The following is a 23,247-nucleotide window of genomic DNA, read 5'->3' as shown; positions in this document are numbered from 1 at the left end:
GAGCTCAGAGCCTGGAGCCTGCTTCAGATTCTGTGTCTCCCTCTTTCTCTACCCCTCCCCCACTGGTGCTCTGTCTCTCTCTGAAAAATAAGTAAACATTAAAAAATTTTTTATAGTTTATTGTCAAGTTGGTTTCCATATAACACCCAGTGCTCATCCCCACAAGTGCCCTCCTCCATGCCCATCACCCCCTTTCCCCTCACCCCCACCCCCATCAGCCCTCAGTTTGTTCTCGACATTCAGGAATCTCTCATGATTTGCCTCTCTCCCTCTCCCCAACTATTTCCCCCCTTCTTCTCCCCCTTGTTCCTCCGTCAAGTTCCTCCTAATCCTCCTATACGTGCAAACATATGGTATCTGTCCTTCTCTGCCTGACTTATTTCGCTCAGCATAACACCCTCAAGGTCCATCCATGTTGCTACACATGGCCAGATTTCATTCCTTCTCATTGCCATGGAGTATTCCATCGTATAGATAAACCACATCTTCTTGATCCATTTGTCCGTTGATGGACACTTAGGCTCTTTCCAAGTTTTAGCTATTGTTGAGAGTGCTGCTATGAACATTGGGGTACATTTGCTCCTATGCATCAGCACTCCTATATCCCTTGGGTAAATTCCTAGCAGTGCTATTGCTGGGTCATAGGGGAGTTCTATTGTTAATTTTGTGAGGAACCTCCACACTGTTTTCCAGAGGAGCTGCACCAGTTTACATTCCCACCAACAGTGTAGGAGGAAAATCCAACATTGCTTGGTGTTCTCCTCCCTGCTCTAAAACTTTCTATGGCTCCCTATTGCTTAAAGAATAAAATCCAAATTCCTTAGGGAGGACCATGGTTGGAAATAAGTTTGCCTCCCTGCTACATCATTTTCTGTTTCCCCCTCTTTGACACCACACTACCTTTTACACACATGTGTTCCCTGTGTTACACTTCTCCTCTCCTCTCGATGGCCCTCCTCAGTTCCACCTGGATGATTCTGGTCCCGTCTACACCTGCAGGTCCAGCCAAAGGGCGGCCACCTCCAGTCTCAGCTCTGAAAACACCGGAGTCCCTACGGCGCCTTTCACACTTGGCCAGGCACTGCCTCAGTTGTGTGCTTGCACACGCATGTGTGTGCCTGTCTGCGTGCATGTGCGTGCACATGTGATTTCTCTCCACCAAGGTTATACCTTTTTATTTATTTATTTATTTAAAAATTTTTAAACATTTATTTTTGAGAGAAAAAGAGAGAATCATAGTGTGAGTGGGGGAGGGGCAGAGAGAGAGAGAGAGAGAGAGACAGGGATAGAGCACGAGCAGGGGAGGGGCAGAGAGAGAGGGAGACACAGAACTCCAAGGGGGCTCCAGGCTCCGGGCTGTCAGCACAGAGCCCGATGTGGGGCTAGAACTCATGAACCGTGAGATCATGACCTGAGCTGAAGTCAGGCACTTAACTGACTGAGCCACCCAGGCGCCCCAGGATTATAATTTCTTTTAAAGGAGACCTGTTTGCCTCATGCAGTATTTCGTCAATTCTAAGATACAGCTCTTTTGGCATTGTGGCAACTCTGAAGTTGGGATACACCTTAAAATTGATATATGTCATAGTTTAATTGTCAGGGTGTTTCTTTCTTGGAAGAAAATAGAATAACAGTGTGCTATACAATCAACCACATCTGAAGTTCAATGACAAGAGAGGCGTTTCTAGATTCCCTGCAGCTCCCAACACAGGTCTTGCACCCGGAAGGTGGTTTTTAAAAGTCTTGTTGATTGTGTGACAAATGGATGTGCCTCCGGATGACCAGAACAGAAGCGGATTCGGGATAGATGAGAGCCCACGTTGCAGACATAGTTCCTTCCAATTTCTTCCATTCCTCCAGGAGCAAAAAGCAAAATGATTACCTGCTCAAATGGAAGAAACAAAGTGGGAAGGGGAGTGTTATAGGATTTGTGTCCCACTCCTGAAAAGATGCACTGAAATCCTTAACTCTAGTACCTCGGATTGTGACGTTATTTGGAAATAGGGTGATTGTAGATGTTAAGACAAAGTTATCCTGCAGTAGGGTGGGCCCCAGATCCCATAGGACTGGTGTCCTTGCAGGAAGGTGGCCGTCTGAAAACACAGGCACACAGGGAGAACACCATGTGAGGACAGAGGACTGGGGTAATGCATCTAAGAGACAAAGAAGGCCAAGGATTGCTAGCCGAGCACCAGCAGCTGGGAAGAGGCGAGGAAGGATTCGCCCTATATCTTCAGGGAGAGCATAGCCCTGCTCACATGTTGATTCTGGACCTCTAGGCTTCAAAACGATGAAACAGTATATTTCTGTTATTTTCAGCCACCCAGTTCATGGTGCTTTGTTACAGGAACCTAGGAAATGAATATGAGAGGTATAGAACCTACGCTTTTGTAGGTTAATGCCTGAAAATACCCTCTCCCACCAGTTATGAATGAACAAACAAAAATGACTAGAGTTACTAGTAATTAGTAATTGATTAGAGGGGGTCTTGACCTGGAGAGGTAAGGAATGAGTAAAAGAAGAGTAATAGATCAGTGTTTTGGGGCCAGAATAGGAGGTGTGCTTTAGTAAGAGAGAATGAGCCTGGACAGGCAGGTGGGGACTTGAATGTTGAGGGTCTTCAGAGTGGTTGGTTTTGGTAATGCAAATGCAAGTGTTTTTTTTTAAGTTTATTTATTTATCTTGAGAGAGAAAGAGAGAGCAGGGGAGGGGCAGAGGGAGAGGGAGAGAGAATCCCAAGCAGGCTCCACACTGTCAGCATGGAGCCTAATGTGGGGCTTGAACTCACAAACCGTGAGATCAGAACCTGAGCCAAAATCAAGGGTCAGATGCTTAACCAACTGAGCCACCCAGGTGCCCCCAGTAAGTTAAATTGTAAAGCTGGGAATTAGTATAATAAAGAAGTTTTGAATAAAACATAGTGGGGAAAATATGAGCTCTGAAATTAGGACCAGATTCAAATACTAGCTTCCCCACTCATTAGCTGTGTGACTTAAAGCAAATTAGTTACCACCCTGGGAATTCAGCCGTCTCAGACCATAAAAAGGAGACAGCAGGAGAATTCCTGGGAGACGCAAAGGAGAGATCGCAGTATTGTCTTGGGATCTTCCCAATTCCCCAAATAAGAATCGAATGACTAGATAGAAAAAGCAAAAACTCATGCACAACAGGTACAAGATACTTAGCTGTCAGGGCATCTCCATTAACTTCAAAATAAAAGCAGGCAGGGCCAGCCACTACAGCCATGATGCCTTCATGGTATCGGCATCTGTGGGGGAGAACTCAGGGAGGTCAGGGGGCAGCTAACAGAACGTGCAGGTGGAAGTCGGTAGACCCTTTAGTGGACAATGTTTGCTTGTCCCAACAGAGAGAAGGGGAGGGTCCTGCTGTGCAACCTCTAGGGGCTGGGTCAGCCCAACCTTATAAACACTTGAAACCAGCCCACTCATGTTCCCATCCAGATGGGAACTCACACTACAGAGAAATTACTTGGAGTAGAATCAAGATTGGAGAATAGGGATAACAGAAGTGAAGGCAAGAGAATGTTCAGATAACTGAGAACCAAGGCAATAAATGTCATCACGCAAGCTGCTACATGGAAACAACAGAAGGGTCTTTGTTAAACTTGGCCGGGGCGGGGGGGGAGTGCGGCGGGGGGGGAGCTATTAGAACCAAGCCTTCTTATAAAATGTCAGGAAGACTAACTTCATATAAAAATTAACAGCAGAAAATCTCAAGGTCAAATCTCATACGAAGTTACTATTTAGAAAAAGACAAAGAGAAATAGAATGGCATTGACTACACACAAGCCATGAAAGCAGGCTGGGAAGACGGGCTCACCGAACAGGACAAAACTACTATGTACCATGTTCATTTTCTATTGTTGCATAATGAATTGCAGACTTGGTAGCTGAAAACATGTCTGTCATCTTGCAGTTACCATGGGCCAGGAGTTAAAGCATGGGATAGTGGGGTCTTCTGTTTGGGGTCTCATGAAGCTGAAATCAAGGTGGTAGCAGGGGCTGTGATCTTACCTGAGGGTTGGGGTCCCTTTTCAAGCTCACTGGTGTTGGCTGGGTTCAATTCCTTGTGGCTATAGACATCAGATCCTCAGCCACTAGAGGCCATCTGGTGTCCTGTGACATAGCCCTCTCCTTGACAGGGAAGCTTACATTTCCAAGGCCGACAGGAGAATATCTCTGCTGTTTTGAATTTCTCTTATTTTTCTGTCTCTGACCTTTAGACTCTCATGTAAACGAGTCTCCTGATTAGGTCAGGCCCACACAGAATGCTCTCCATTTTGATTCACTGAAAGCCAGCCAGTTAGAGATCTTAAATACAACTGAAAAATCCTCTCATCTATGCCATATAAGGTAACCCAATCATGTGAATGATATCCCTTACACTCATAGGTCCTCCCCACAATCAAGGGAAGGGAACTATACATGTCATGTGCACCAGGTGGCTGGACTCTTGGAGGCCATCTTAGAAGATACTTCAGAAAAAGCTAAAAGACATTAAGAAAATGACCCAAGATGATGAAGAACAGCATAAGTCAAAGTTGGAAAAATCTCAGAATTGAGTTGATGGAAATAGGAAAGAACTAGAAACAGAAGGAACAAGTCTTAGAAGTGAAGACTGAACTAGAAACACAAGAACAAACAAACACAATAGACGATGACCAGAAAAGTAGAAGGGAAAAGAAGAGAAAATTTCCAAAATCCCACCCCTCCGCAAAATGGAGAAAAAGGTAAGAGTATTTGAGAGTGTAAAAATATGGAAGACAGACCAAGAAGACCCAACATATGAAGACAGGAGTCTCTGACATAGAAAAACCAAAACCAAAGGATCAGAACAGGTACTACCAATGGTAATTCAAGAACACATTTCTCAAGTAACAAAGATTTAAAGCTACACATTGGAAGAGGGGCGCCTGGGTGGCTCAGTCGGTTAAGCATCCAACTTCAGCTCAGGTCATGATCTTATGGTTTGTGAGTTCAAGCCCCACATCCAGCTCTGGGCTGACGGCTCAGAGCCTACAACCTGCTTTGGATTCCGGGTCCCTCTCTCTCGACCCCTCTCCCACTCACACTCTTTCTCTCTCTCTAAAAAATAAATATTAAAAAACCTACATATTGAAAGAGAATACCTTTTACCTGGGAATCATACCTGGGAATATTTACCCATAAAGATCTACACCAAAGCATATTCTAGTAAAATTGTAAGACTTTAGGGAAAAAGAGAAAATACAGCTTGAGTTTGTCGACAAAAAAGGGAAAGCAACTTATAAAGAATACTGGCTTTTCATCAGGCTCTTCAACAGCAATTCTTTATGCCACAAGAGCCATGTATTTGAGCTTCTCAAGGAAAGATGGGAACCATGGATTCTAAAACAGTAAAAGACTTTTCAGTATAAGAAGCACACGTTTTGATTAGCTCATTTTAGCCACTCTGACTGGCGTGAGGTGGTATCTCAGTGTGGTTTTGATTTGTATTTCCCTGATGAGGAGGGATGCTGATGGAATACTACATGGCAATGAGAAAGAATGACATCTGGCCATGTGTAGCAACATGGACGGACCTTGAGGGTGTTATGCTGAGCGAAATAAGTCAGGCAGAGAAGGACATATATCATATGTTTGCACGTATAGGAGGATTAGGAGGAACTTTACGGAGGATCAAGGGGGAGAAGAAGGGGGGAAATGGTGGGGGATAGGGAGAGAGGCAAACCATGAGAGACTCTTGAATGCTGAGAACAAACTGAGGACTGATGGGTGTGCGGGGGGAGGGGGGAGATGGGCATGGAGGAGGGCACTTGTGGGGATGAGCACTGGGTGTTATATGGAAACCAACTTGACAATAAACTATTTGTAAAAAAAAAAAAAAAAAAAAAAAGAAGAAGCACACGTTTTGGTGAGCATGAAGAACTCAGGAAATTGTGCTCCCATGAGCTCTTCCTGAGAAACCTAGCAGGGAATGAACTTCAGGTGGATAAATGTCTGCAAACACCAACACAACGACAGATGCTAAGCGTTAAGTATATAGTGACTTGTAAAAGTAAAAGAAGGCTAAGATGGAGAGATTATAGTATGTGATGACTGTATGATCTGACAATAAAAATCATAACAAAATGAACCAAGTAAATAAGAACAAATAAAAGGAGAATGGGGATAGTATATGCAGACAAACTGGCTAAGTGTTTTCAATGATCATAATTAACTTGTGGAGATTAGTACTATTATTCTGAGACTGTATCATGCAGGTGAAGCAAATGAAAAGTTATGAGATATTTTAATTTTTTTAATGTTTATGTATTTTTGAGAGAGAGAGACAGAACACAAGCAAGGGAGGGAGGGCACAGAGAGAGGGAGACACAGAATCTGAAGCCGTCTCCAGGCTCTGAGCCGTCAGCACAGAGCCCGATGCGGGGCTCGAATTCACAAATCGTGAGATCATGACCTGAGCCGAAGTCGAATGCTTAACTGACTGAGCCACCCAAGCACCCCAAAGTTATGAGATATTTTAATTCTATCATTCCCCATATCACTGAGAACTAGGAATCTCAGTGTAAAAGAAAGAAGATACAGATGGAACACAGAAGTGGTTAAGTAAAAACCTTGTTCCTGGGGGCACCTGGGTGGCTCAGTCAGTTAAGCGTCTGACTCTTGGTTTCGGCTCAGGTCATGATCTAACAGTTTTGTGAGTTTGAGCCCTGTGTCTGGCTCTGCAGTAGCAGCACGTAGCCTGCTTGGGATCCATTCTCTCTGTCTCTCTCTCTGTCTCTCTCTCTCTCTCTCTCTCTGCTCCTCCCCTGCTCGTGCTACCACTGTCTCTCTCAAAATAAATAAATAAACATAATTTTTAAAAAAAAACCCTGCTGTTTTCATCTTGAGTTGAAAAATTCTCTATGAACTCAAGATAAATGGTGGATTGATAGCTATCTCCCTAAGTAGATACATGTTAATAAATATACAAAGTTTCATATATATATAAACAAAAAGTACATCATTTTGGATGTACTGTGTACCACTGGATGTTCTATGTATCATTTGGATGTACTATAGATGATAATTGAGTTCTCATTGGTCATTGTTTTCACATTTTTGTCTATCTCTATATATATTTCTATTTTTATACATATCCATAGCCTCTAGATTGTACTCTTAAAATATCATTCTCTACTAAAAGAAACCAGAGATTCTAGGAGAAAAGACTGATTCTGCGTTGGAGGTAGGAAACACTCTAGAAGAGTCTGGATACCAAATAGCAAAGAACCACCAAAGCCTATTAAGGCCATGTCCAAATGTTTGCATTGGCCACAGGTGGGACAATCTGAGACTCAATAAAGACAGGAATTCCCGTGGATTGAAACACATCAAATATGTTTGTCTAAAAATTTATGATATTTAAATAATAACTAACTGATCACCTTCTGAGAATGACAGGAAACCAGCTAGTTATCCTGAAAAATAAGTAAACAAAAGCAAAGGAAAAGCACTTACTGTCTGCTGTATAAACAATACCACTAGGCAAACAAATACTAGATGAAGGGATGAATCCTCTTGTAACTTATTATAGCTAATAATTTTTTTTTTATTTGAGAGAGAGAGAGAGGACATGAGAAGGGGAGAGAGAGAGAACAAATCTTGAGCAGGCTCTACATTCAGCGCAGAGCCCGACGTGGGGCTCGAACCCACGAACCTGGGATCATGACCTGAGCTGAAGTCAAGCCACCCCAGTGCCCCAACTACTAAAATTTTAATAAAAATTTAAAAAATTTTTGAATACTGCCAGTTTGCAACTCCAAATCAATTAGTTAATGGAGCTGAGACCTGAACATCATTTGCTACTAAACTTAAATAGAACAAAACCCAGGCACTTCCTGAAGAAGAAAATAAGTCACTTATGATGTTTGCCAAAGGAATAGAATCTGAGCCTGAAGAAGCTGCTGGATTCAGCTGCCGATTCACAGGACGTGCAGGAGACGGAGGGAAATGTTGAACCGTACCATTAGTACATTGTCAGCAAAGTCCAACCTTAGGAAACATCATGGGCCAAAAGGCCAAAGTTCAACAGATACATTGTAAGTACAAGAAATGGATGGAGGGGCCTCTGGGTGGCTCAGTCGGTTGAGTGTCCGACTTCGGCTCAGGTCATGATCTCACAGTTTGTGGGTTCGAGTCCCATGTCCGGCTCTGGGCTAGCAGGTCAGAGCCTGGAGCCTGCTTCTGATTCTGTGTGTGTGTCTCTCTCTCTGCCCCAACCCAGCTGGCACTCTGTCTCTCTCTCTCAAAATAAATAAACATCAAAATAAATAAACATTTTATAAAATGGATGGAGACTGTGTTAGTTTCCGATTGCTGCTGTAATAAATTATGATAAACATGGTGGCTTAGAATTACACAAAGTTATTATCTAACTGTTGTGGACACTAGAAGTCTCTTCTAACATCTGCCTACAGTGAGTTCCGTGGGAGCTAAAGTCAAGATGTTGGCAAGGCTGCATACCGTCTGGAAGCTCAAAGGGAGACTCTAGAATCTATTTCCTTCTCTTCCCACCTTCTGGAGCCACCTGCAATCCCTGTCTCATGGCCCCTCGGTCTGTAATGAAATGACTGGTGGGCTGGGGACCCTGGATGGCTTCAGGATGGAAATGTCCATCAGAAAGATCAAGGCATCATTAGAGGGTTGGAACTTTCAGCCCCACTGCCCCCACCCCCCACCTCTTGGAATAGGGAGGGGCTGGTGAGTAAATCAATCACCAACAGCCAATGACTTCCTCAATCAGGCCTAGACAATGAAACTTCCATAAGAATCTTGAAAAAGGGAGATCTCGGAAGCTTCTGAGGCGGTACCTGGGGAGCATGCCTGGAGAGGGCATGGGGGCTCTGTATGCCTACCCCCCACCCATATATCTTGCCCTACAACACCTCTTTCCTTTGCACTAGGCAGTTCCTAAGTTGGAGTCTCTATAATAAACTGCTACGTGTATGTAAAGTGTTTCGCTGAGCTCCGTGAGCCGTTCTAGCAAATTATTAAACCCAACGAGGGGGTTGTGGGAAATTTATAGCTGGCCGGTCAGAGGAACGGGGGCCACCTGGGGCCTGTGACGGGTGTCTGCGGTGGGCAGTCTTGTGGGACTGAGCCCTTGACCCGTGGGGTCTGCGCTAACTCTGAGCAGTTAGTGTCAGAATCGAGTTGAATTGCTGGACACCCAGCCAGTGTCTGAGAATTGGAGAATTGGTTGGCGTGGAAAGAACCCACACATTTGGGGTCAGAAGTGTCCTGTGGGTAGAAACAGATCACAGAACACACCTAGTTTGGAAGGCCTGGCATTTGGTCTGAGGCCAAGTGTTTGTCACTGATATCAAGCCCTAGAATTAGGAAGATGTGGCCATGCCCTCACAGCCAGGCTAGACATCCAGGGTCCCTTGCAGGGCGCCTGCCTGCTTAAACTTTGGGGATGGAGGACCAGAGCAGGAAGAATGGCCCCTCTTGTCAGCTGGCTCTCCCAGGGGAGGGGAGGTGGAAGGAGCTGGGCTCACAAGTCACCTAAGCTACTTCCTTTGTCCGGAGGAAGAGGGATAAAGCAAGAGGCCACTGTGCTCAAGGAGAATCCCTCCTCACCAAACCCAGAGGACTGGGGAAGAAGCGAGCCCCACTATCAAAGGACACCTGCATCACAGGGCTGACATGGTGATCAAATAAAATAACAGAATGAAAGTGCTTCCGATGACCCAGAATAGGTCACTGTCCATAACCCTTGTAAAATGTTATTTACAAAATATCATCCGGTGGCTCTGTGTGGAATGGGTTTCTCTCTGCCCTCCCTCCCAGGCTCTGTCTCATGAGTGTGGGACGAAATGTCAACAGAGGGCCATGTCTAGCACAGACACCCGTCCTTGATTCCTAGCACATGGGTTACAGCACCCATGGGCCGCCCATCATTCCATCGAGAACAGCGGAAATGTTAGACAGTGCGTCATTATACGAAGAACAAATCTTCCCCTCACCGGCATGGTTCAAACTCCCTGGGACATCCCAAAATAAGCCCGTCTGCAGCTCCATTGGGTAGGCGCCCAAGCGAGAGGTAATTCTCCAATTTTCTCCTACCCACCACCCTGCTCTTTCTGAAGGGGTGAAGTCACAATCTGATTTTTCAAAATGTGGAGTATAACCACTCTTGGTGGTGGGTGGTGTTGCTAGGCAGCATAAGGAATGTCTGGTAGAGACTCTTCTGCCCGTCTTCCCCCGCCCCTCCTCCCCCTTCCTTCCCTCCCTCTCTCTTCCTTTCATTTTGCTACAGGGTAGTACTAATAATCATAACTAACAGCTTAGGTGTTTTCTATGCACCAGACACTGTTGTGGGTTTTAAAAAATGTTTATTTTTTTATTTTGGGGGGCATGCACATGTACGCTCAGGTGAGGGGCAGAGAGAGAGAGGGAGAGACAGAGAGAGAGAATCCCAAGCAGGCTCCAGGCTGTCAGTGCGAAGCCTGATGAGGGGCTTGATCCCACGAACTATGAGATCATAACCTGAGCCGAAATCCGGTCGGATGCTTAACCGACTGAGCCACCCAGGCTCTCCGACACTGTTGTGTTTTATATGAATTAATTCATTTATTCCTCATCCCAGGCCTAGGAGGTACGCTCTATCATTACCTCTGCTTTATAAATGAGACACCAGGACACTTGCCCAGGTCACACGATTAGTGATAGTCGAGCTAAGATTCAAGTCCAAACTCTGGAAGTTGGGGTCCAAACCCTGCAGTTTTCACTACCGTCTTCGGCTGCCTCTAGTCTTGGTACAATCAAGATTTAGGGCTGGGTCTCGGAGAGGTGAAATGGAGGGCCTCATGTCCTGCTTTTTCCGGAAGCCTAAATAACTAGGATAAGGAAATGCTTGCTGAGGTCCAGCCCAGCTAACAGAAATTCTCTGCACTGATCAGAGAACGGATCAAAGCAATCATTATAGAATATTATTTTCCTTTTTTTAAAATTTTTTTAATGTTTTATTTATTTCTAGAAGAGAGAGAGAGAGAGAGACAGCGTGAGCAGGGGAGGGTCAGAGAGAGAGGGAGTGACAGACTCTGAAACAGTCTCCAGGCTCTGAGCTGGCAGTCAGCACAGAGCCCGACGCGGGGCTCGAACCCACGAACCGCGAGATCAAGACCTGAGCGAAAGTCGGACGCTTAACCGACTAAGCCACTCGGGCGCCCCTATTTTCCTTTTCTTAATAAAAAATTTTTTAAATGTTTGTTTTTGAGAAGGAGAGACAGTGTGAGACAGGGAAGGGGAGAGGGAGACACAGAATCCGAAGCAGGCTCCGGGCTCTGAGCTGTCAGCATGGAGCCCGACGTGGGGCGGGAACCCTCGAACCGCGGGATCATGACCTGAGTGGAAGTTGGATGCTTAGCTGACTGAGCCCCCCCGGCACCCCTGGTTTTCCTTTATCTTGCCACTGTTCTTTGCATGTGAATATTTTGGGGGAACCTCCTAGAGAGGCTACCAATTTCTGGTGCAGAATCTTCCCCCCACCACCACCCCGCCATCCCGCTCCCCACCATTGTATCCAACACAGACTGCCCTTTGGTGTGTGCGGCCATTTGTCACACACCCAGCACTTTCTTCTCCAGGCTAAACAGCTTCTGGTCCTTCAACCACTTCTCTGGGGGGGCAGCAGGGCGATGCCTCCGCACCCCGCACCCGCCAGCCCAGCCAGCCCAGCCCGGAGCTCCCTGCGCACTCACCATGGCTCCACCGCTCTGGGCTCTGGGCCTCCGCTCTGGGCCTGCCTGCTTCGTGCCCCAGAGCCTTGGGAAGACAAGCTCAGCCCACAGGTGCCCGGAGCGGCCCCCACCCTCAGTGACTATGGTGCGTGGACACATGGCCCAGGCTCCCCTCCTCCAGGCGGAAGGCTCTGGGAGGTTCTCTTTGCTTCTCAGAGGCTTTAGCTGAACCAGGCATCCTTGGCAGTGACCTTGATAACATGCCCTCATGTTGCTTCCTTTTTCTGGGACTCCTTCCTGTTTTCTCAGTCCTGCTTCTAAAGATCGGCTCTCAAATAAATTACTTGGATGCAAGTCCCTTGTCTCAGGCTCTGCTTTTGAAGGGAGCCGCACTGAGGCCACTGGTGTCCAGACAGGCCCCCCTTACACCTCCTCTCAGAAAGCCCCCTACAAAATGTGTGGGAGTGGGGACAGAGTTGCCATGGTCTTGGGGTAAAGGGGAGCAGCGGTGTGGCCAGTTAGGGGTCCCAGGAGCCTCTCTTACAGCCAGAGTGTGGGGCTGAGAGCAAATGCCAGGAGGGCACGGAGGGGGCATGCCTGGGGGAGGGGCGCCTTCAGATTGTGCCTGGGACAGCTGACCACCTTGCAGGCCCTACCCATGTACGGGGGTGGCTCTGTTGGACACAAGGGGGCACCGACTTCTGTGTGAGGTCCTACCTGTCAGCCGGCCTGGATTTCAGAATTGCCAGCCTCCAACTTCACATGAGCCAGTTCCTTATAATCTCTCTCTCTCTCTACCTATACTTAGATCTATATCATTTATATCTATATCTATACCTTGATCTATATCTATATCTTTATCTGCATCTATATCTGTATCTATATCTATATCCATATCTATCTTTATCTATACCTATATCTTAACCATTATCTTTACCTATATCTATATCATTAGCTATATCTAGATCTATATCCATATCATCTGTATCTATATCCATATCCTTGATCTATATCTATATCTTTATCTGCATCTATATCTGTATCTATATCTATATCCATATCTATCTTTATCTATACCTATATCTTAACCATTATCTTTACCTATATCTATATCATTAGCTATATCTAGATCTATATCCATATCATCTGTATCTATATCCATATCTTTATCTGCATCTATACCTATATCTTCATCTATACTCATATCTATATCTATACCTATATCTATATCTTTATCTATATCTTCATATCTATCTCTATCTCTGTCTCTGTCTCTGTCAGTCTGGGGAACCCTGACCCATACAGGTGGGCTGATTTTTTTTTTAATGTTTTTTATTTATTTCTAAGAGAGAGAGAGAGAGAGAGAGACAGCGTGAGCAGGGGAGGGTCAGAGAGAGAGGGAGTCACAGACTGAAACAGGCTCCAGGCTCTGAGCTGGCAGTCAGCACAGAGCCCGACGCGGGGCTCGAACCCACGAACCGCGATATCATGACCTAAGCGAAAGTCGGACGCTTAACCGACTAAGCCACCCAGGTGCCCCCAGGTGGGCTGATTTTTATTAACCTGCTTTCACCTTGTACTAATTTGGAGGAGTGGGTCAAGGAGTGGGTTTGTGTGATCAGTCCTGGGCCCCACCTTGTGTTGGGCGACATCCTAAATATTACGGGTGATCAGCTGGCCAATTCGGACAGGCTGAACTCGAAGTTTTCTGTACCAGAGTTCAGGTTTTCTGTACCAGAGTCCTGACGTCAGGCCTCATGGCCTGTGGCTCTTACTGGCTGAATCTGAGATGGAAACTCACGGGGTGGAGATTTCCAGGAGCCCAATTCTCTCATTGGTCTCTGGGCTGGGAAGAGGGACCGTACCTGCTGCATGATGACCTTGCTGGGGGCTGGGAGAAGGCTCCGCTTTAAAAAACAGCAATACGGCATCCTCACCCGCCCATACGGCTAGTGCCAAACTCCAGTGCTAGAAATCTTTAAAGCTTTGATTCTTGTTCCCCATGTCACTCATCATTTTAATGAAATGTGGTCCCCTCACGGGGCCCATCAGCTTAACGGGGACCAGCCAGCAGCCAGGCTCCCATCCACGGCCAAGAAGCATGGGGCTCTTTCTTACCTTTCACTCCCCGTGATGCTGTGGCCAGTGGGAAAGCCAGACGGCAGCGGGAAGAGCCAGGGACTGCGGATTGCTAGTGACAGTGGCAACTGCATACTGGGAGGTGAGTGGCCGGAGCCCACCGTGGGTGGGCGGCATCTGTGGGGGGTTTTATTTAGTTTTTATTTTTACCCTAATCATACACAAATACTGCTTCAAGAGTCAAGTCAGTTAGAAAAGTCAAATAGTTTAAGGATTCAATAATTGGACAAAGACTTATTTTTTAAAAAAAGCTGTCTGCCCCCAACTTTCTCTAGAAAGCAAGTGCTGAAAATTGTTTTAATTTTTTAATGGGTACTTATTTTTCAGAGACAGAGAGAGAGAGCACAAGTGGGGAGGAGCAGAGAGAGAGAGGGAGACGCTGAATCTGAAGCAGGCTCCAGGCTCTGAGCTGTCAGCACAGAGCCCGATGTGGGGCTTGAACTCAACGAACCTCAAGATGACGACCTGAGTCGAAGTGAAATGCTTAACTAACTGAGCCACCCAGGTGCCCCCTGAAAGTTGTTTTAAAATGGGTTCTTCGGGGGGTATGTGCGTGGCTGGGTCAGTTGAGTGACTTTTGATCTGAGCTCAGGTCATGATCCCAGGGTTGTGGGATCGATCCCTATGGCAGGCTCCACACCCAGTACGAAGCCAGCTTGGGATTCTTTCTCTCCCTCTGTCCCTCCCCTGCTCTCAGTACTCTCTCTCTGAAAAAACAAAACGAAACCGGATAGTTTGATGTTTGGCTCCATATCTCTGTGAGCCTTTCAAGGTTAAGAGCCCCTACGCTTTATATTCGATTCAGTCCAAAAGGCTGAATGCTCATTAATTGTTGAAAGGCAATTATCTAAATGACAGTTCATTACTTAAAGCTTCTAGAGCAGTTTCCCCAGAAGCAGATTTGAAATGTTTGAGGCAATTTGCAGGAAATGTGTTTTATTTTTAGTTCTTTCTGAAATGGTTGCATTTTGCAGGTACTGCTGCTACCTGCTGCGGAATTTGTCCTGAGAGGCCCCTGAGAGATGGTCTGTACCATCCTCCAGCAGCGCAAAGAAGGTGGAAGCGCACATCGGGGTGAAGCCCCTCCCCCTGAAGTGTTCAGTGTCCTTGAACGTGGATTCTTCACACTGCGGGTTCAGGCCCCTTCTAGGAGGCAGCCTGCTGTTTATGAAGAGCCAATAATGACTTCCCAGCGGTCCTTTTTTTTTTTTTTTTCCCCATTTAAGACAGGGAACACTTCATGCAAACCCATCAGAGAAACAGAGGGCTTGGATCTATAACAAAGCATCATTTTTTAAAGAAGTTTATTTATTGATTTTGGGAAAGAGTCTGGGAGGGGCAGAGAGAATATCCCAAGCTGGCTCTGCACTCTCAGCACAGAGCCCGATGCAGGACTCAGTCTCAAAACCGTGAGATCATGACCTGAGCCGAAATCAAGAGCCGGATGCTCACCCGACTGAGCCACCCAAGCACCCCGAGGTGCTGTGTTTTTAAAAATAGGTTGGTAATCGTATATGAGAATGTACACTGCTACAAACAAATTAACTGAGCAGAGCACAGCTTTTCAGTATTTAAAACAGAATAAGCTTTCCTGTAAAAGCAGCACCTTTGTGACGTTTAACTTTGGTATTCCTCTCCTTCTTCACCCTCTCCTTCAACAGAATCCACACCAACCTCCCCAGAGCCCTTCTCAGGGCAGCCATGTTCTCCTGGGCTCCCCCTCCACGCCCCTACCCACATACCAGGGGACAAAGGCACGCTTCGCAGAACTCGGGTCAAACGTGTGGTCCAGGTGAACCCAGGTCTCAGGGACGGCCATGGTGTTGCTCAGCACACACACAACTCGTGGTACTTTGGTCGGGTCTCTGCCAGGTGCCACAGTGGGAGGCAGGCTATTAATGCCAACTTTGAAGCCAGCTGGGCACCAGTCCACAACCTAGATGGCAATCTTGGTCTCGACTGGTAGCAGTGGCCATACTGATGTCTTTGGGGACCATGTCAACGCCGTACAACAGGCAGCGAGCCCTGTATTGGCCATGGTGAGGGTCCCATTTCACCATCTGGTTGGCTGACTCAAAGCATCCACTGGTGATCTCTGCTGCTGAATGCTGTTCATGCCCAGCATTTTCTCGGCGCAGATGACAGGAGTGTATGTGGTTAGGGGGCAGTGGTTGCAGGGATAGGGCACCAGGTTGGCCTGGAATTCTCTCAGATCAACATTCAGGGCTCCATCAAATCTGAGGGAGGCAGTGATGGAGGACACAATCTGACTTAACAGCCTGTTCTGGTTAGTACAGGTTGGGTGTTCAATACTAAGGTTCCTATGACAAATGTCATAGATACCTCATTGTCTACCAAGAAGGCACAATCAGAGTGCTCTGGGGTGGTGTGGGTAGGGAAGATGGGGTTGTAGGGCTCAACTACAGCTGTGGAAGTGTGGGGGCTGGGTAAGTGGACGACTCTGGGTTGGATTTCTTGCTCTACTCGACAGAGAGACGATGCATCAGCAGGGAGGTGAACCCGGGGATGGGTGGGTCCTTCTCCAACGTTGTGGAAAACCAAGAAACCCTGAAGACCTGTGCACTGGTTGGCCAGTTTCTGGATTCAGTCCAACGCAAGGTCAATGATCTCCTTGCCTATGGAGCTAGGCATCGTTATTAGGCACCTTTCTTGCCTGTGGGGAGCTTCTCCGGGAGGAAGAGCTGATGGCAGGTGCCAGTCTTAACTTCATCTATATCTCTGGGTTCCAGGTCAACAGACACTGGCCTGGGCACATGTACTCGTCTCACTGAAGAAGTTGTTGAAGGAGCCAACTCCTCCCCCAATGGTCTTGTCACTTGGCATCTAACCATCGGGCTGGATGCTATGTTCCAGGCAACAGAGCTCCCAGCAGCCATTGCGGATCTGGACACCAGCCTGGCCAAGGCGGAAGGCCATACACTCGCGCATGGTCACTGCTTTGTGGCTGGCCAATGGATGGCAGAGAGCAGGAGAGGCTGTTCGTTCCTACAGCTTGACGCCAGGCTGATGGACGTAAGAGAACCTCTCGGAGATTACTTTTAATGGAAGAGAAGAGTGTGAGTTTCCGCCAGGATGTCTACTTCATCTTGCTGGGATCCAGAGGTTTTATGGTCTGGCTTTCCTGCCCCATCGCATTACCCGCTCTGGAAGTAACTGGAGAAGCTGTGTCAGCCTGCGGGAGCAGTTTGCTGATAGCGGCCATGTAACAGTGACCACATTATGATATAAAATATATCAATAACCGTCCATGAGTCAAAGTGTCAAATCATCTGTCTATGACATGAGCACTAAAGGCTTCACCGATCTGCACGCTTCCTATTGTCTCGCTACTAAATCTTTTTATTTTATGATTACACTATGTAATATGTGCCTTCCGTTAAAGAAATTCTCTCCTCATTACCGCCCCCACTCCAAGCCATGAATAGCTTTTCTCTTATATTTCTTCTTCTGGAGGAACTTTAAAAGGACACCCCCCAAATTAAAAAATCCTGTGTGTGGGGGGGGGGCCAGGGGGCAGGGTGAGAGGATCTGATTCTGTTCACTTAACACTGCAGTTTGGGACCTCATGCTCGTTTCACTACCCCTCGGTCTCCCTTTCCGGGAATGCGACAGGTTTTCTTCAGTCTCCCACCGAGGTCTACCATGTCCTTGGTTAAGAAGCCACACATTGATTTTTCTGAGCCCCATCTTTCTTCCCTTTAATTTTCCAGCTGGTTTTTGTTATTATATCAGAAAAGCATTAAGCTCTGAGTGTTTATTTTCCAGCCGGCCACTTGATGGAATTACCATACTAGTCCTAAGTGTCTTTCAGTCGATTCTAATTTGTTTTCTAGGTAGGTGATCATATCATCAAACACATTCTTGTCTACTTTTCAATATTTATAATTCTGGATCCATTCCGAATTTAATGAGAATACCTCTCTTGTTCCAATGATTTTTGTGAGGCATTTTTTATTATGTTAAGGAAATGACATTTGATTACTGTTTTACTATGTATTTTTCTTCTTCTTTTTTTTTTTTTTTTTTGATTCTGGGAAGAACCCTGGATTTGGTTCAGTCAGTGCCGCCGAGCGAGTGGAGTGTGTGATGTGGTGAAGGAGGAAGACAAATATGATATCAGCGCACACCCGTATTTAAACATCCAAAAAACCCCAATGGTTTATGGGGACAGTAGGACAGTGTACTTCATGTTGGATTTTCCCAGGTAACCCAGACCGTTACAGGTGGAACGTCAACCGCCTTTGGCTCGCCCATCCATCTGCCCTCCCTGCTTGCCCTCAAGGTGGGGACGACATGGCCCAGCCCCCCAGCCCCACCCCGCCTACACCCTGCTAATAGATACACTGGAAGAAAAAAAGGAAGGGGGAGGAAGTGGGTGTTTCTCTGCCTTCTGGGGTATCCCTGAAAGAAGGGATACCCATGCCCCTGCATAGCCCTCCTTTGCTGGCCATGCGACATTCAGATGACCCTGGTCAGGGGGCTTTCGCTAAAACCGCCTTAAACGCCCTCTGTGAGCATCGGAGCCCCAGCTGTCAGGGTGGCTGCAGCAGGGCCGCAGGCTTCGTGGGCCTCCAGCCTGCAGCCACGTGGCTGAAATGGGAGCCGTGGACCCTGACTGATACAGGACCCCCACAGTCACGTGCGGGTGCCTGGGACACGCTCGCCTTCGGGCCTGAGTCCCGGTGTCGGTGTCTGGCTTTCTTGGGCATGCGTCTTCGCTGCGTGTGTGCGAGTGAGTGGTCTCGAGTCCCAGTGTGAGGACCCCTCCTTCCTGATCTGCCTGGACCACGGCTGCCGGGGACCCATTCATCATCTAATACACAAGCCAGGATGGAGGGTTGGCCCAGTGCATGGAGGGCTTCTGACAGCAAAGTGCTCAGCTCAGGGGTGGTGCCATAGGCTTTGAAGACGGCTTGGTGGCCAGTTGCTTAAAGTCTTCCTTTCTCAGCAGCGTGGCCACTACATTGAAGGCAAAGCCAAGTCCAGCTTTTCTCTGGGTCTCAGTCAATTTTTCCACTGTCCCTAACATGGCCTTTGTCTTCAAGGTCTTTCTTCCTCTCTGTTTAGCCAGAGGTGGGTCTGAATCCATCTCTGCCACCTACTAACTGTGTGGCCTTGAGCAAATTCTGTAACCTCTCTGTGCCTCAGTTTTACTCTGTAAAATGGGATTGATAGCAATATTGATTCATCCCCAGCTTTAAATCTTTCCCTGACTCCTCCCCATCAGCCAAACTCCAGGTCTTCAATGGGCAGCATCAGGACCCCCTCCCCATCGGCCCACCTCTGCTGTGTTTGGAGCTGTCTACACTGCTAGACACATTCAAACACCCAGTCTCACTTAGCTCTCAGCACTGATTTGCAAGGCAGTCCTACTGAGGTGAGGAGAGTGCAGTTAGACTATGAGGGAACTTGCCCGTCACTGGTAAGTGACAGAACCAGGTGCAGCTCAGTGCCCGCAGGGCGCCAAAGTCCTTCCTCTCCAACCTGCCCCTCACAATCCCATGGGTTTCCAGATCATTCCATGCTATTTCATTCCTCTTTCTCCTTGTCTATACACCGTTCTCGTCCCCAGTGCATCTAGAGAATCACGAATAAGTGAGTTTGGCCCCAGCAAGTTGGTGTAGGCGTGAGGGGGAGGAGCCAGTGGACAGGAGACACGGGGGCCACGGAGGGGTGTGGTCACAGCTGCATTTCAGAGATGTGTGAGCAGGGGTGCGAGTTCACCCCGTGCCCTCCCTTTCCTGGAGGGGAAGCCGTGACTTTCTACTGGGGATCCTGACACCAAAACCCACGGCTTGCACGTTTCAGGCAGAGGTTGAAAAGCACACTCAGCGTGTCTGTGTGTGATCGTCCGAGACTCAGCCTGGGCTGTGCGATTGTCATGGGGACACAAAATTGCGCTGTGACTGGCGGTGGGAATACGTGCCAGGGCCCTGCCCATGGATCTGCACATCTTTTGTTTCTTCCACCACAAAGAATTTCGAGGTGTTCCAGGAGCCTGTGTCCCTGCGGCTTGATTTCACACCCCACCTCCTCGCCCTGCCCCTGCTTTGGCTTCTCCAGCACTGGCCCTCAGTTCGAGAGCAGAGCTCTGAGGTTGATTGCACGAGTTCTATTGCTCATCCCGACTATTATTACTATTATTAAAGACGATCCTTCCTTCGAGGCTCAGGGAGGAAAAAAAAGGAGAAACATCCAGATATCTAGGGAAAGAATGTTCTAGGCTGAGGGAGTAGCCCATGCAAAGGCCCTGGGGTAGGAGGGGGTGTGGTGTTAGAGCAACAGCTAGGAGAACAGCTGGCTGGAGTGTGGACGAGGAGGGAGTAATGGCGAGCCCATCACAAATGGCGACCTGGTACGGGACGTGGGGTTTCACAAGGGTGGAAGGTCGAGCCTTTGGAGGGATGTTGTTAGAGTATCACCCTCGCTGTTGTTTTGAGAATAGGCCATGGGGGCAGGCGGGAGGTGGAAACCAGTTACCAGGTGACAGGTGATCCAGTCTGGACCAGCCTGGCATGGGGGAGGGGGAGGAGCAAAGGTTCCAGATGCACCTGGGTTTGCTGGTGGGATTGGAAGGAAGCCTGCAGAAGGCGAGCAATCCAAGGCAGCTGTGCTCTCGGCTTGAGTAATAGGAGGGCTGGTAAGGAGGTGGTGCGGGCAGGCTGGGAGGGCAGGATCCCAGTCCGGGGTGTGTTCAGCCTGAGATGTCACGTGGAAGTGTCAGGTGGGCGTCTGGAGACGCCAGGGCCGGGGTTCTGGAAAGAGGTCCAGCCCAGAGATCCAATCTCCGTGAAGAGCTGCCTCAGCGCCTGCAGGCTGAGTGAGCGCGGCAAGGGGGTGAGAGCCCCTGGGGAGAACAGGTCCCAGCGCGGAGCCCTGGGCCACCATGGCCAACAGCAGCCAGCGAGGCAGACAGACGGGGCGGGGAGAGCTGCAGCCAGAGTCAGGGAGCTGGGGAAGGAAGTGCTTCGAGAAAGAGGGAGAGAGACCAGCTGGCTGGTGCTGCTGGAAGGCGGGCGAGCGAGGCGAGGGCTGAGGACTGTCCAGCAGGGTCAGCGGTGAGGCGGCCCCAGCCCTCCAGCGGTCTGGAGAGAAAGGGCTGGATGGCTTTTATAAAGGGCTGGTTGCAGAGGGGGGCAGAGCAGGGGCAGCAGCTGCAGGGGTGTGGGTGGGAAGAGCAGAGCTGCAGGAAAGCTCGCTCTTGGCTGCTGGTGCTTCTTGGCAGAGTCAGCGTCACGTCTCCGGATGCCTAGGGAGAACTCCAGGCTACTTGAGTCAGTCTCTGGGGACAAGCCCCCCCACCCCCACCATTCTTTTTGTTTTAAGTCTCACCAGGTGATTCCAAGGTGCAGCCGAGAGGAGGAACCACTGTGTGAGGGAAAGACCCACCGAGGGGCAGGAGAGACAGGGAAGGATGGGGGAGCCGGGGGCGGTCTCCAGCGCAAGAAGTCATCCGTGGGAGTCCCTGCTGGAAGGCGCCTGTGGGGGAGGGTCCTGGCGGAAGCTGCCATCTGACTGTCCCTTTGCCAGAGGAATGGGCGGGAAGGTAACTAGCTGGAGTGAGTGGAGAGCCTGAAGTGGTCTTGGAGGGGAGTAGAAAGAGGAAGGAGCCTGGGGGAGGGGTCCCCTGTGGTCTCAAGCAGTACAGCGCCGCCTCCCCCCACTTGAATGAAACCAGGCGGCCTGGCCACCCCTCCCTGCAACCCCACAGCTCGGGCGGCTGCGTCAAGTCCAGGCCGTTCAGTCCTGATTGAGCCTGCCCCTCGCTGCTGCACTTGGCCAGCATCTTCGTCTGTGACACGGTGACGGTGCCCTCCGCCAGAGCGTGGGCAAGGCCACAGGTGGGCTGAGAGTTCCCAGCGCAACAGCTGTCCCACCGCGGGCACGGCAGCCCCGTTACAATTCCCGATTAGTCGGGGACTGGCTGCGCCCCACAGAATCAGCCCCTCTCTTCTCTTTGTGCGACGGGGCCCCCACCTGCTTCTTTACGCCCTCCAGGGAAGGCGGCATGTAGCGGCCACGTGGAAGTCACGTGGGCCATAAATGCCTTTGGCCGCCCAATGAACTACTTCCTGAGCGTCAGTCTTGCTAAGCTGCAAGATCAACCAAACCAAGAAGGAGGCAAATGCAGGACGCAAACGCCGGCCTATTTCACTAGTGTCTTTTCCTCTCCAGACGCCCCAATGTACACGCTCTGATTCTGAGCTTCCTGCAGAGTCATAAATAAAATGGGTGGTTTGTGCTTCTCCTACTTAGAAGAAAAACATCTGAGATCATGTGCGGTAAAAGGCACGATATAACGGAGTCACTAAAATAAGAATAAGAAACGCGGCTGGACAACCGGGGGGGGGGGTGCTGAACCAGGGGCCCCGGCGCGGAGAGCCGTGCGCTGTCACCTGCACACTTCCTGAGGTCGGGTGAGTGTGCCTGCCTTCCTGAAGAAGGCACTGCTCATTTTGCAGGCGTGTATTTGTCTAGATGAACCGGGGGGTTTTTTCCTACGTGCTTTGGAAAATGGCATGCTCTCTCAGACCCAGCTTCCTCTGGGCTGGGTGGGAGGCAGTCCCTGGTAGGAGTCCAGAGCCTGGGGGGTTTCACTCCCCCCAGGAGGCCCAGTAATGGTGAGAAGGGTGGGTGGCTTCCTGTCGCTGGGCTAGTTAGCAGTGGCCTCATGGGACAGGGGCATCCAGCCACCCAATACGGAAAAGGCAGGAAGGCTGGGTTTCAGGGCCCCTGCTGGCAAACCTCTAGGATTGTCTAAAGTGGAGGCCATCCTTCATGAGGAGCCCCAGAGACCCCCTTCCTGGGTGACGACAGAACAGTAGAGGGAGGGGCTGGCCTGGCACCATTCGATGGGGGTGTGACGTCACCGCAGGTGCTGTAGTCAGAAAGATTGCTGGGGCCCAGAAGCCCCAGGCCGAGCCCCACGTCCTGGACCCACGCTGCCGGCCGCCTCTGCTCTAGCTGGACTTCGCTCCTGCCCGTGGGTGTCTGAGGTGCCCGTCCCAGCAGGCACGGCAAAGCACGACGTCCTCACGAAGGTACTTGGGTCCTTCATTTGCACAGGCTTCTCTGACGCACAGGACACACGGTGATGATGAGCTGACTCGTATTCAGAGGGGGCGTCAGGGGTTGCAGCCTGCTGTTATATGCACCTCCTTCTTCAAGCCTCAGGGTGAAGGGCCAGGTAAGGCGGACGCCCATTGTCTAGATGGGGAAGTTGAGGCAGGCACGGTCTCTGGCGCTGGGGTGGGAGGGGCTGACAAATCGGAACCCAAATCACTGGTAGGAAGCCCGAGGCAGTTTGTTAGCTTCGAGGGGCTGCAGCAGCGGCTGGGGTCTTCCTCACTCAAAGGGGA

The sequence above is a fragment of the Hyaena hyaena genome, unplaced genomic scaffold (genome assembly GCF_003009895.1).
Source record: "Hyaena hyaena isolate Hyena2069 unplaced genomic scaffold, ASM300989v1 scaffold_50, whole genome shotgun sequence".
NCBI classification, from domain to species: domain Eukaryota; kingdom Metazoa; phylum Chordata; class Mammalia; order Carnivora; family Hyaenidae; genus Hyaena; species Hyaena hyaena.
This window is presented reverse-complemented; position numbering follows the sequence as displayed.